At 41.2% G+C, this 12,459-nt stretch overlaps 1 protein-coding gene across 1 annotated transcript in view; it reads right to left on the reverse strand.

The window, feature by feature from the left end:
- The window catches only part of mdc1 (mediator of DNA damage checkpoint 1), a 50,520-nt gene extending 42,441 nt beyond the window's left edge, over positions 1 to 8,079 (reverse strand). Inside the window, exon 1 of the mRNA XM_084336775.1 lies at positions 8,067 to 8,079. The gene's annotated coding sequence lies outside the window, so the exon portion shown is untranslated. The remainder of the gene's footprint in view (positions 1 to 8,066) is intronic.
- Positions 8,080 to 12,459: the final 4,380 nt, after the last annotated feature.

The following is a 12,459-nucleotide window of genomic DNA, read 5'->3' on the forward strand; positions in this document are numbered from 1 at the left end:
CAGCTGACAGCGGATAGTACAGGTACAAATACAATAAAACAGCAGGTGGGGGCTGTTGTGTAAACCTTGTACTCTTTAGTTCACATATAATGAGAGACGGAATGTTTGTTTACAAGACTGTAAGCCAGGAAGTACAGTGGTGCAACATACAAATGTGTCCGTGTAGCAACACAAGCCAATACCTTATAGGACAGGGGCCCGGGGAGCTCTCTCTCTCTGTGTGTGTGTGTGTGTGTGTGTGTGTGTGTGTGTGTGTGTGTGTGTGTGTGTGTGTGTGTGTGTGTGAGAGAGAGAGTGTGTGAGTGAGAGACAGAAGTCAGAGGAATAACAACCTGTTATTCAATAGATTAAATTAGTTTAAGAATAAAAAAATAAATACATTTTAAGAGAATCTCAAATACATTATTTTATTTAAGTGTAGGCTATAGTTAATGTTTTATTTTTTACAGTTTTTGTATTTTTCTGACATGGGGGCTCAACAATAAATGACAATCAGAAATGTCAAGTTGCATGTTATTCTAACCAGCTTAGACCCCTACGCTCTGCATCTTCTGGCCGCCTCAGACCTACTCCTATCCGAGCTCCGGGAGGGTCATCAAAGAGAAGTCGCCTATTCTCAGTCCTTGCCCCACAATGGTGGAATGAACTACCCACCCCAGTTAGGACAGCCGAAACCCATCCAATCTTTCGCCGTCGACTAAAGACGCACTTCTTCAACCATTATCTGAATAAAAAAAAATATATCTAACCCTAACTAACCGTACTGTCATGCACTTGTCCTAATAAACTAACCTACACTTTAGCACTCAACACTTTGATGAACATTGTTGCTCAGCTGATAGAGTTGTGCCCTTCCTGATGGCTTGTCGTACAGAACTTGTAAGTCGCTTTGGATAAAAGCGTCAGCTAAATGACTAAATGTAGTTCTGTTGCATTTTCAATTTATTTATTTAAATTATAAATTGATCAGGTATCGATAAGGGAATCGATAAAGAATCGAATCGATAAGCAGAATCGATAATGGAATCGTATCGATAAAATCCTATCAATTCCCATCCCTACCGGCGAGTCCTTCTTTCTTTACCTTCAACTAAGGTCAGCACTGAGGGCGCATGGCGTACCGTGGGCTCAAGCCTTGCACCCACACCCCTTCCTCAGGCTCATAGTGGACAGGACGACATCCAGAGGGTTTGTCTCCGACTTTTATACGCTCTTAATTCAATCCACGTATAAAAATGTATCATTGGATACAATCTGGCGTGTGGATATCCCGAAGTTGGACCCCGAGTTTGACTGGGATGATGTTTGGGCAAATGTGGCATTATCTTCCCGCAACCCCAATCACCAGCAAATTAATTTTAATTATATTCATAGGACCTATCTTACACCTAGGAAGCTATATGCTATGGGACTGATAACCGACTCTCTGTGCACTTTGTGCTCTCAAAAGGCCACTGGCACTTATATGCATATGTATTGGGATTGCCCACCAGTGGCCCGCTTCTGGAGGTCAATAACGGACAAACTTTCAGATCTGTGTGGCTTAACTATCCCATTCACAGCTGTTACGCTACTCCTGAACGATATAACGACACTACCCGCGTCCGTACAACTGAAAAGGGTTGTCCTAGCGGGCGTCACAGCAGCGAAGAAGCTAATAGCAATGAGATGGAAGGAGCCTGAGAAGCTTACAATGATTAACTGGTCCCTAACTCTATTGGATGTGATTTATCTTGAGATATCCACAGCCCGGGTGATTGGGGTGGGGCAGGCTGGAATTGACCTATGGTTCGCAGCAGCTGAGAAGGTAAAGACCGCAGTGTGCGGCTGAGCGGGGTTGAGGTGCGTGTTCGGGTGAGTCCGGCGGTCTCTTGGGAGGGGGAGGAGGAAATGTTTTGTCTGTCTTGTCTTTTGTCTTGTCATCTTGAGTTTAGCTGGGGATATTATGGGGGGGCAGCTATTTAACTATTTCTTCACTGTTTGGCCACTTTTACACGGTCTCTGTGAGTCTATGGAACACCTCTACAGGTTTTTGTTTTTTCATGAAGGTTCATTGCTCTGTTTTCGGGTCGTGTTCTCAAAAAATGGTCCTTGTGGTGGATTGGAGATGTATGTTTTATTAATATAGGGTCACACGGCCGGGAATCGGGGCTGAACACTGGGAAAGACCATTTATTAGATAGTACCCCTTGGAATTAAAATTTAGAAGGTTGAACTATGTTTTCTTTTCTCTTGTCTGTATAATTGTTAGTCTGTATTATTATTATTGTTTTGTTATTTTCTTGTGAAGTTCTATGTACTGTGATTGTGGTTAATGTGTTGTCTTGTTTCATGTGAATAATAATAAGAAATTTGATAAAAAAAAAATTTTATTTTCATATAATTCGATATCGATAATTATCGTCGATATAATAATATAATAATAATAATTTAGGACCTGCTCAGAGGTCATCAATCGGCACACATGCAATGCATGCATGCAATTCGTGTCTGCGATTAACCCATCCCGTCGTCCTTCCCCCCCAAGGGCAGCCGGGAGCAGACAGGCGTCAACGTGAGCCGCGCCAGGGGACCAATCCAAGTGCTCCTGTCCGTCTTCGTCAAGGACGCCACAGCGTTAGCGATCTATTGTTGTGCATGTTTTTCCATTGGGTTTATCTTATCGGGGGGGGGAAACCCTTGCGAGCACGGGGAGAACATGCAAACTCCACACAGAAAGGCCTGGGAGATACCCCACCTGGGTACCTGGCATCATGGAAACCTGGTCCCCAAGCGGGAATCGAACCCTGGACCTTCTTGCTGTGAGGCGACAGTGTTAACCACTACACCACCGTGCTGCTCCCCCACTGAACACCCCTCCAGCATGGACCGCTGAGGGGCTGTTCTGCAGCTGGACATGCAAGGTGTGAGGACCCCATGGGTTCCTACACACCGTAGCCCTGCAGTGATATTACTACCACCCAAATCCCCACCCAAACCCACCCAAAATGATATAATGTCTGTCAAGTTTAATTAACTTCTTATGCTGCTGTGAATGTCTCGAGTCGAGTTGATGTCGTCATCAGTCCGCGCACGTTAGCAGTTAGCCGACAAGCGGAATATCTCATGACAATGTAATAAATATGACACTAAAATACTCTCTTCCGCCACAATATATTGAAACGACGTCCACTGTATACCCACACTACTATAAACGTGGCCTCAGAATTCACGCCACACACATACTCTGCACGTAAATATATAAAACATCGCCGTGCAAGCTAATTAGCCTAGCAAGCCTTGTTGTTGAGTGAATGTCTCGAGTCGAGTTGATGTCGTCATCAGTCCGCGCACGTTAGCAGTTAGCCGACAAGCGGAATATCTCATGACAATGTAATAAATATGACACTAAAATACTCTCTTCCGCCACAATATATTGAAACGACGTCCACTGTATACCCCACACTACTATAAACATGGCCTCAGAATTCACGCCACACACATACTCGCCACGTAAATATATAAAACATCGCCGTGCAAGCTAGTTATCCTAGCCAGCCTGTTGCTTCTAAGCGGTGTATTCCATGACAATGTGCTAAATATGACACTAAAATACTCTCTTCCGCCACAATATATTGAAACGACGTCCACTGTATACCCCACACTACTATAAACGTGGCCTCAGAATTCACGCCACACACATACTCTGCACGTAAATATATAAAACATCGCCGTGCAAGCTAATTAGCCTAGCAAGCCTTGTTGTTGAGTGAGTCCTACCTCTGGGTCTCCTTCCGGGTCTCCTTCGCTCTCGGCCATCTCCTTCACCGATTGGTTGTTAGTGCGTGCTCATATCCAAGCTTGGAAAATCGATATATCGAAACTTTGCGACCACGTTTCATGTTTATTTCGAGGAAATAATTTATCGCAATAGTTATCGTTATATCGCCCAGACCTACCTGCAGCCCCACTACCCGACGCCAATGTGGACAGAAAAACTATCAGCTGAGCCACGACACTGGCCGCAGCTATATTCCATCCTATGGCAGTATAAACATCATCAGTCCATACTGCCACCTGCCGGGCCGACTTGCTCTCAAGCGTCGGCTTCCGGGTGGGACACCGTTCAACCCCGCCAGGGCAAAGGATTGATGCTACCTGGCTCTCAAGCCAAGGCACACCCGCCTTGCGCCCTGTTGTCAGCCCATTTACCCTTAAAAATGGTAAATAAGTCTCAGCAAAAAAAACCACATTAGCTACCGACTGACCTTCATCAATGAACCGGTTAAGAGGAGGGAAAAGCGGTGACATCCCACAGCGGGGAACAGTAGAACAGTGACCCAGCATTACAGCATTAGCAGCGCGCTCCAGGATAGCCGGGAAAACGTCCAACTCAGAGTCACGTTTACCCAGATATCCTGCCCCTTGCGCCAATACACAACTCGGTTGTCTCACAGGACAACAAGCAGTATTACTAACACCAGCATTAACGCCTGATGGCACAGAGCCTACCTGAGCACGAGGTAGCCCGATAGCTAAACATCGCGCGATGTCCCTCGATCTGCTGTCAAAAGACGAGGAAACCCCAGGACAGACCCGACGTGCCGTTGGAACATGCCGAGAAGATCCCAGGGGCTGGCAAATCTCAGGCGAAAACCCAACATTGTTCAATTTCTCTCTGCATTTCATAACACTAGTTACACAGGGTGCAAAGCACGTCCATGATGGAAAACGAAAAAAGAGGAAGGGCGAGTGTGACCATGCCTGGTGCCTTATAGGGGTACGCTGGGGCGGGGCCTGGTCAAATGCATGGGTGCTTTGTTTCGTTAATGAAGTACAGTAGGTACTGGAGATGAGGTATATCTCAATGGCGAAGAGCGAGATGCGATTGGCCAGTACGAGTATATAACTGCGCCCTGAGAGGGAGGTTTGCCCTGGGTGGGATGTTCGAAGGGTCAAAGTGGGTATCAAACAAGAGGGGAGACTGTCAGGTTTTAAACTGTGGATACCAAACAGAAGGTAAAGATGACTTTGAACTGTTAAACAGTAATCCAGAACAATTTTATTGCACTGTAAAAAACTGTGATTTTATATGTCTGCACTTTATGTGCTCATTTCATGTATTTTCTATTCTACTCAAACTGAATAAAACCATAAACAAAGTGTGGATGTTAGATCCTAATGTGAAAACATTTGATTTTATATGTCTGAACTTTGTGCAAATTTTACTTGCTATTATTTTACTTATTTTTACTTTTATTTCTACACCCCACTCTCCACTGGGTGTATACTATGACCTTTATCATGTTTTGAAACAGATTACAGACATTCAAGAAGCCTATTGAAACGTGCGGTTCTGATATGATCTCAATTAATATTATTTTATCCCACTTTATGCTTTGCTCTTGCTGCTTGTTTTACACAGATTTTTTGTGTTTTATTTCTTTATTCTTTTTTAAACAAACATATAAACAAACATGACAACACACGATAAGATATACAAGCATTAATTAACAGTGCACATCCAATGAAATCACCAATTAGTTAAATGTCTTATACAGGATATAGCCCCAATACCTGCTATCTAATACCCTACACACATATGCTCTAGCTCGTACCCCCCCCCCCTCCCGGACCCCCCATTGGATAATCCATCCATTATCACTCGCTCCTAACCAGACACTACCATTATATGCTAGCTTTTATTCTCTCCACCACTTCTAACCACATTGTCATTTTTTATTCATTGAGACCCAAAAGTATTGCTGTAGATATTTCTTGATAAATCACATCGAGATATGTAATAATCCAGACCTTTCGGCAAATTTTTTCCGGTTGGAACCATCGTGATGCTATCAGCTTTTTAGCCACTGTGATACCGGATAAAACCAATCTCTTTAGCTGTGGATGTACTGCATTCTCAAAAACATCATTCAGCAGTAATACAGAGGGGTGTACAGGTATATTCAGAGTTAAGAGATTTGATAATTGCTGGGTCACCTCTCCAGAATATTTTAACTGGTGGGCAGTCCCAGTACATGTGCATAAATGTCCCCTCGTCCCCATTTGTACATAAGGAGCATTTGGAGTCTTGTTTAAGACCCATTCTGTTCAGTCTTATAGGAGTCAAGTATGTCCTATGGATATTGATGGTCCGGGTTCCTTGATGCAAGTCAAACATTTGCCCAGGCTTCTTGCCAATCAAAATATTTTTCCAGGTCTGGTATATCCCTCCTCCAGACTGAGTCTAGATGGAGGGTTTCATACGAGGACGTTAGTAATTGATGATAAAAATCTGATACAAAACCTCTCGATGTCTCTCTTTCATAGAAAATGTTGTGGTATCTGTGGTGTGCAATTGGTATCCTTAATGGAACACCGTGAGCCTTCAAACATGCCAATAACTGTGCGTAAAAATAATATGTGGACTTGGTGAGATTACATTTTTTGCGTATTTCATCGAAACTACAAAAACCCTGTTTGTTGAAAACGTCTCCTAATGAGTGTATGCCTTGCTTTTCCCATCTAGGGAATCTTATAGGTTGTTTTCCAATCAAGAGTGCATTGTTATTGAATAAGGGAGTATGATTATGCCATTTATGTGGGATAGAATCTTTTTTATATTTGTGTTTCACGCCATATCCGGATCGCATGAGTGATTATGGGGCCAAATTTCCGTTCGCATTGCTTAATTGATAATTTGGTGTATACTATGTCCTTCAGCCTATATGGAGCTACTATATTTTCTTCTACACAGATTTTATGTCTTATTTCTTACTGATGTAAAGCGCTTTGAACTGCAATCCCCTGTATGAAAGGTGCTATACAAATAAAGTTATTATTATTAACTCATGGCAGCTAAGGGTATTGTGGATATTGTTTCTCAAATAGTGTCGAACTTGAGTGCTACACTCTTGAGTCAGTGCATAGTAGTATAGACATATTATTAGCATATTTATTATGCATATACTACTACATACTATGATAGTATATGCATAATAAAATAAAGTGCAGACATATAAAATCACAGTTTTTTACAGTGCAATAAAATTGTTCTGGATTACTGTTTAACAGTTCAAAGTCATCTTTACCTTCTGTTTGGTATCCACAGTTTAAACCCTGACACTAGTCTCCCCTCTTGTTTGATACTCACTTTGACGTTTTTGTAGATGGCAGAAATTGGGCGTGTACGTACAATTACCATGACAATAAAACAAAATATCATGGTAGTTTGAAGGTAATTTCAGTTGTCACGGTACCTGCCATTGTATTGTTTGTATTAATATCGTACCCGGTACTGCCATGGTAAATGTAATGTATCACCATGGTACCACTTTTGTGATATAATCAAGCTGGTACCCAACCTCTACTATTATTCAACCGCATAGTATGAGGTTGGAAGAAAATACCATAGGCCAGAAAGAAACTGATTGATTGATTGAACATTTTATTAACAGATTGCAGAATGGGTACAAATACAATACGGCTCAATACACACAATTGTACTTTGTTGCCTTTGTTATTACACTACCTTGGTCACGGCTTTGGCCCGAAGTTGCTATATTCAGTCGGTCGTTTGAAAAGTGCAATGTTTATAGCACTGTGTCTACCGTTATATGGGGTTTCCCTCAAACGGCGCTACGTAATCCGTGACGTTGCAGGTGATCTGTCATCATGCCAAAATAAGAGTTTCACATTAGTTTCCCTCATTTAAATTACCCGTCAGGTCATTTATTTTGGTATGGCAAACGACATAAGACAGTAATCGAGATAACAGTGACGCTAGCGTCCATACAAATAGTTAACAGCAGCACAGTTGTCTCGATAGGGGCTAGAAACGACAATAATACGTTATTGGACATCCCATGATAACTTTAAAGGCATGTCGATTCTACTTTTTTTTACTTACTAGATTTTAAGTGTCAAGGATTCTACGTATCAAGCTCGACAATGGTGCGAGAATGATACCTAACCTGCACAATCAATCAATCAACAAAACACTTGGACTGTTCCTTATGTTTACATACCGATATGTCCGAAATTAGCTTTTTGAACAAAGTACTATGTTGCTAAAAGTGTTCACTCACCTCGCACAACCACACGGTATAGGAACGACCATATAACTCATAGATATAGAATAAGAACTCACACTACTCGCAGAGGAGTCAGGTAAACAAAGTATTTCCTGTTGAGATCTGACCCCGCCTCCGACGGGCGGCGCAATTGGCCCATGTGAAAATCACTCACTTCACACCAGTGGACATTGGACACTCAAAATGGGAAACATTCTGATTGGACCAAAGAAAAATTGTAGAACCAAGTAATTTTCGCGCTGTTGTGCAGTGGAGAGGAGGAGCCAATGCGCCTGCGCACTGGAATATTATGTTTCTGGAACAAATACTGGAGGGATGGAAGAAGTCGAAGAACACAATTATTCATCCTAAATATATTCTCTCATTTGGTGTTTTGACGATGGTGGTGGAGAACGCAGTAAAACACGTTGGTCCAAAACCTGCCACCTGGTGTGATTGATTGATTGATTGATTGATTGAAAACGTTATTAACAGATTGCAGAATGGGTACAGTACGGCTCAAGTCAATACACACTTGTTAAGGGGATGCAGACCAGAGAAAGACTTTCGTCTTGTTTACATCAGGGTCTCCCAGTGTTGGGTTGAGAGATCTGATGCTAAGGCCATGCCATAGGCATAGCATAGTACTGTACATTTGCATATCGTATATGTCACAAATGTAACAGTACTAAATACCTGTATGTTGTGTAAATGTCAATATGAATTGAAAATGGGGGACCCTGGTGTAAACAAGACAAACGTCTTTCTCTGGTCTGCAACGCCTTAACAATTGTGTGTATTGAGCCGTACTATATTGTACCCATTCTGCAATCTGTTAAATAAAGTTTTCATTCATTCATTCAGCATAATGATTAACATAATTTGCGTACTCACCTAATTATCTCTCGTGTGGGACATTGTCGTCCTGACTGGAACTGGAAGACACTACTCACATCAGGATAGAAATGTTCTTTGTGACTGAAGCTCCTGCCATCCGTGCCCCAATAATGAACCCTCTTGCAAAGTCACTTAGATCTTTTCCTCCTGCCATATTTACCCCAAACTGATGTCAACTGGTCCTACTCAGCATTTGTATACATCATACATGTCACATGCATGATAGGATGTTAATTGCTTACATGTATCATGCTGTACACCATATGGAAGCATCTGCATTTGTTATGTTTCTCCATTCATTTATTCAGAGTTTTTTTTCTTTCATTTTTCACTTGTTATCTATTATATATATAGATATCAAGACATTGCAGGCTTTATGATTTGAGCAAATGTCCTAATTTTGTGATGTAGTTTATAGATTAACTACTACAGCATAATCAAAGAACATTTGATTAAAACTTGGTTCTTTGTATCTCTCTGGGCCTAAGAAGAACACTTCCAAATGACGGAAATACCATGATATTATCAGTATCATGTATTTTCAGTGGTTTGAAAAGTGATGCAGAACTTGCTCTATTTCTGACATGTACGCTCACTCTTGCTAATTTCTCTGAAATCGCCCACGTAAGTAAGTGGCACCATGGCAATGTATTACATTACATTTATATTTTGTAATTTAGCTGACACTTTTATCCAAAGGGACTTACAAGTTCTGTATGACAAGTTAGCAGGAAGGGTACTGTCGTAAATTAATTGAATCAAAAAAGTATGGTACAAGTAAGGGTTTTAAGGAAACACAGGGTCATAGCTAAAAGAGGAAGGACCTCGAGTCAAAAGTAAACAGTAAGGAATGCATTTTTGTTAATGGTTGAGCTAACTGTCCCCACATCCCCCCTAGCGAGGTTAGTAACGCCATAAAAACCTACCCCTCCGACACCAGGAGGAGGGGTTGGTGTATTTTAGGGTAGGAACAGACCAAACCACGGTACTATTCTCCTCTAGGTGACAGTTTAAGTCTTCTGCCAGGAAGACAGATAGATGGTTACAGGGTCGCATTCCTTAGAACAGTTGGTGGTTTAGATGTGAGTAGGAGATATTAGAGCCGTAGCAGGAAATAGCGTGCAGCTGGTAAAAACACAGGTTAATGACTTACAAATGTAGAAAGTTAAAAACTCTAAAATAAGCAAGTTATTAATCAACTGATAAAAATAAGGGGCAAATTAAGGAAAAGCAAGCACAAGGAGACTAAGAAATGGACTGATTGTCCACTGAGAAGTGGAATAATTTGACTCAGGCGTAAAAGGAAAAACAGCCATAATTAATTGATCACTGTTAAAGGGAAAAACCACAGAGGTTCCTCTCAAATTTGGAGAAAACATAACATTGTTAATTCTAGTTAATTTAGGAAATAATAGTTAAAGACCATTACCAGCGAGAGACTAAATTAAATAACACAGGATTTAGAAACTTAAAATAAGACAAAGTAAGATTAAAACAAACTGTTATCCTTTCTCCTAAAAACATTAATTAGATAATAGAGTTGTGCATCAAACATTATATAAGGAAACTGTGGCCAAAATGATCTAAATCTGAATTATACTATAAGATTTAGATAGTCTAGCACAATCTGGAATGGAACAGTAAAACAGTAAAAAGCTTTTAGCAAAGTAGAGTGTGTTCATTTAGTAAAAATGCTAAATACTATGAAATGAAAATGGGTGATCCTGATGTAAACTTTTGAAAAAGGGATTTTGCAAATCTAAATCCCTTTGGCAAAATGGTGTGCTTCTGCTGTGTTGTACCCATTCTGCAATCTGTTAAGCAAAGTATTCACTCATATATTTTGATCAAACAATAACTGTTTAGTCCTTGAAAACGGCCCGAAATAAGTTACTTCACCTCCTTATTTGGAGAGGAAGACAGTCTCCTAGGGTAATAAGCCAATCACATTGGAGTCCTTGGCATGTGACATCACATCTCAGAGACTCGACCACTGGGGGAGGGGTTTTGAGTCCTATATGTACCACAGATCTGAGACATGGAGAAGAACGCACGGAGACCAGGAGACCACGTCAAGGCACGGAGAAACATCATCTTGAGACGACCCCCAAACCTATGCTGAAAACCTATCCAATCGAGACGTGCTGCAGACGCTGATTATACATAGAAAAGTTGACAAGAACTTTAAGCTGTTTGGATCTTCCAATAAACGACGGCGAGACTGTCTTTGTACCTTAAGCGCCTGGCTCCGACTCCAAATCATTTATAAGACAAATTGAACAGAACGTGTGAGTACAACTGCAAAGATACTATACAGAGATCCACTATACGATCCTGAGACTTTAGCAAATAGAATCATTGAAAAGACACGTTAGTACTCTTTCAGCTGAGTAACAATGTTCATCAAAGTGTTGAAACTTGAGTGCTGCAGTGTTGAGTGCAGAGTAGTAGAGACATGTTAGTACTATAGTAGGAAGAGTGCATGATAGTAGAGGACAGTAAGAAGGTTAGTGTTTAAAAAAGAAGAAGTGTGTCTTTAGTCCTAACTGTGGTGGAAAGTTCGTTCCACCATTGTGGAGCAAGGACAGAATAGGTGGCTTCTATTTGATGACCCTCTCGGAGCTCAGATAGGGGTGGGTCTGAGGCGGCCCGAAAATTTAGAGTGAAGGGGTCTTGAGGGTGTGTAGTTATATTACTTTTACCATGGGAGTATCATGGTAAATTATTCATACAATGGCAAAACTTTTTTAGGCCTAATGGCTAGGCTATTATATGGTCTTAGAATTCTGTGCCCTTTGGTAGCCTACATCAATCATCGATGAGTAATGTTCCTCCATCAAGTTTACAGAGGCATAATCTCTCTTGTTCAAAACAAAATTGGTCTCAGTGGCCAACTTGGTCTAAAATGGTAAAATACAGAGGCTGTCCAGCTTGCCTAATGGAAGTCCATAGTGGAGGTTGGCAGTCTATAATGGTTTGTGTCCATACATACATTGAATGGTATTTCTTTATTTCTCCAACATCAATAGTCTATAGGCACTTTACAATTAAGATGTATGTTTTTGATTAAATAAACATCTGGAAAATAGGAAGTCATACTGTAGGAAAATGTCCCATAATGCGGGAATTGTGCTTCTAAATGGATCAATGTTAATAGTCATGTTCTGCATCTACTGAAATCGTGCAGGTTGATTAGCACAAAATAGAATGCTATTTCTGTGAGTAGTTTTTAGGCATGATCAGTCTGTTAGCCCAGTTGAATGTTATGCAGAATCTGTCTCATACTAGCCAGCCAGACCTTTCCTATTGTATATCTTCACAGACCTTTATCATCCCTGCACAATGACAGAATGTCTTCCTTTTAACTTCTGTAGCTTCTTTAGTTCTTTGTAGGTGTCGTCAGCCTGTGACTGCAACTTGTTCCTGTTCGCGGACGACTCAGCCCTGCTGGTCTCTGACAAGAACAAGTTACAGGTTGAAAAAACCCTCAGCTCGGAACTAGGCAAAATCT

The sequence above is a fragment of the Notolepis coatsorum genome (assembly GCF_963971535.1).
Source record: "Notolepis coatsorum genome assembly, chromosome: 19".
Lineage (NCBI taxonomy): Eukaryota > Metazoa > Chordata > Actinopteri > Aulopiformes > Paralepididae > Notolepis > Notolepis coatsorum.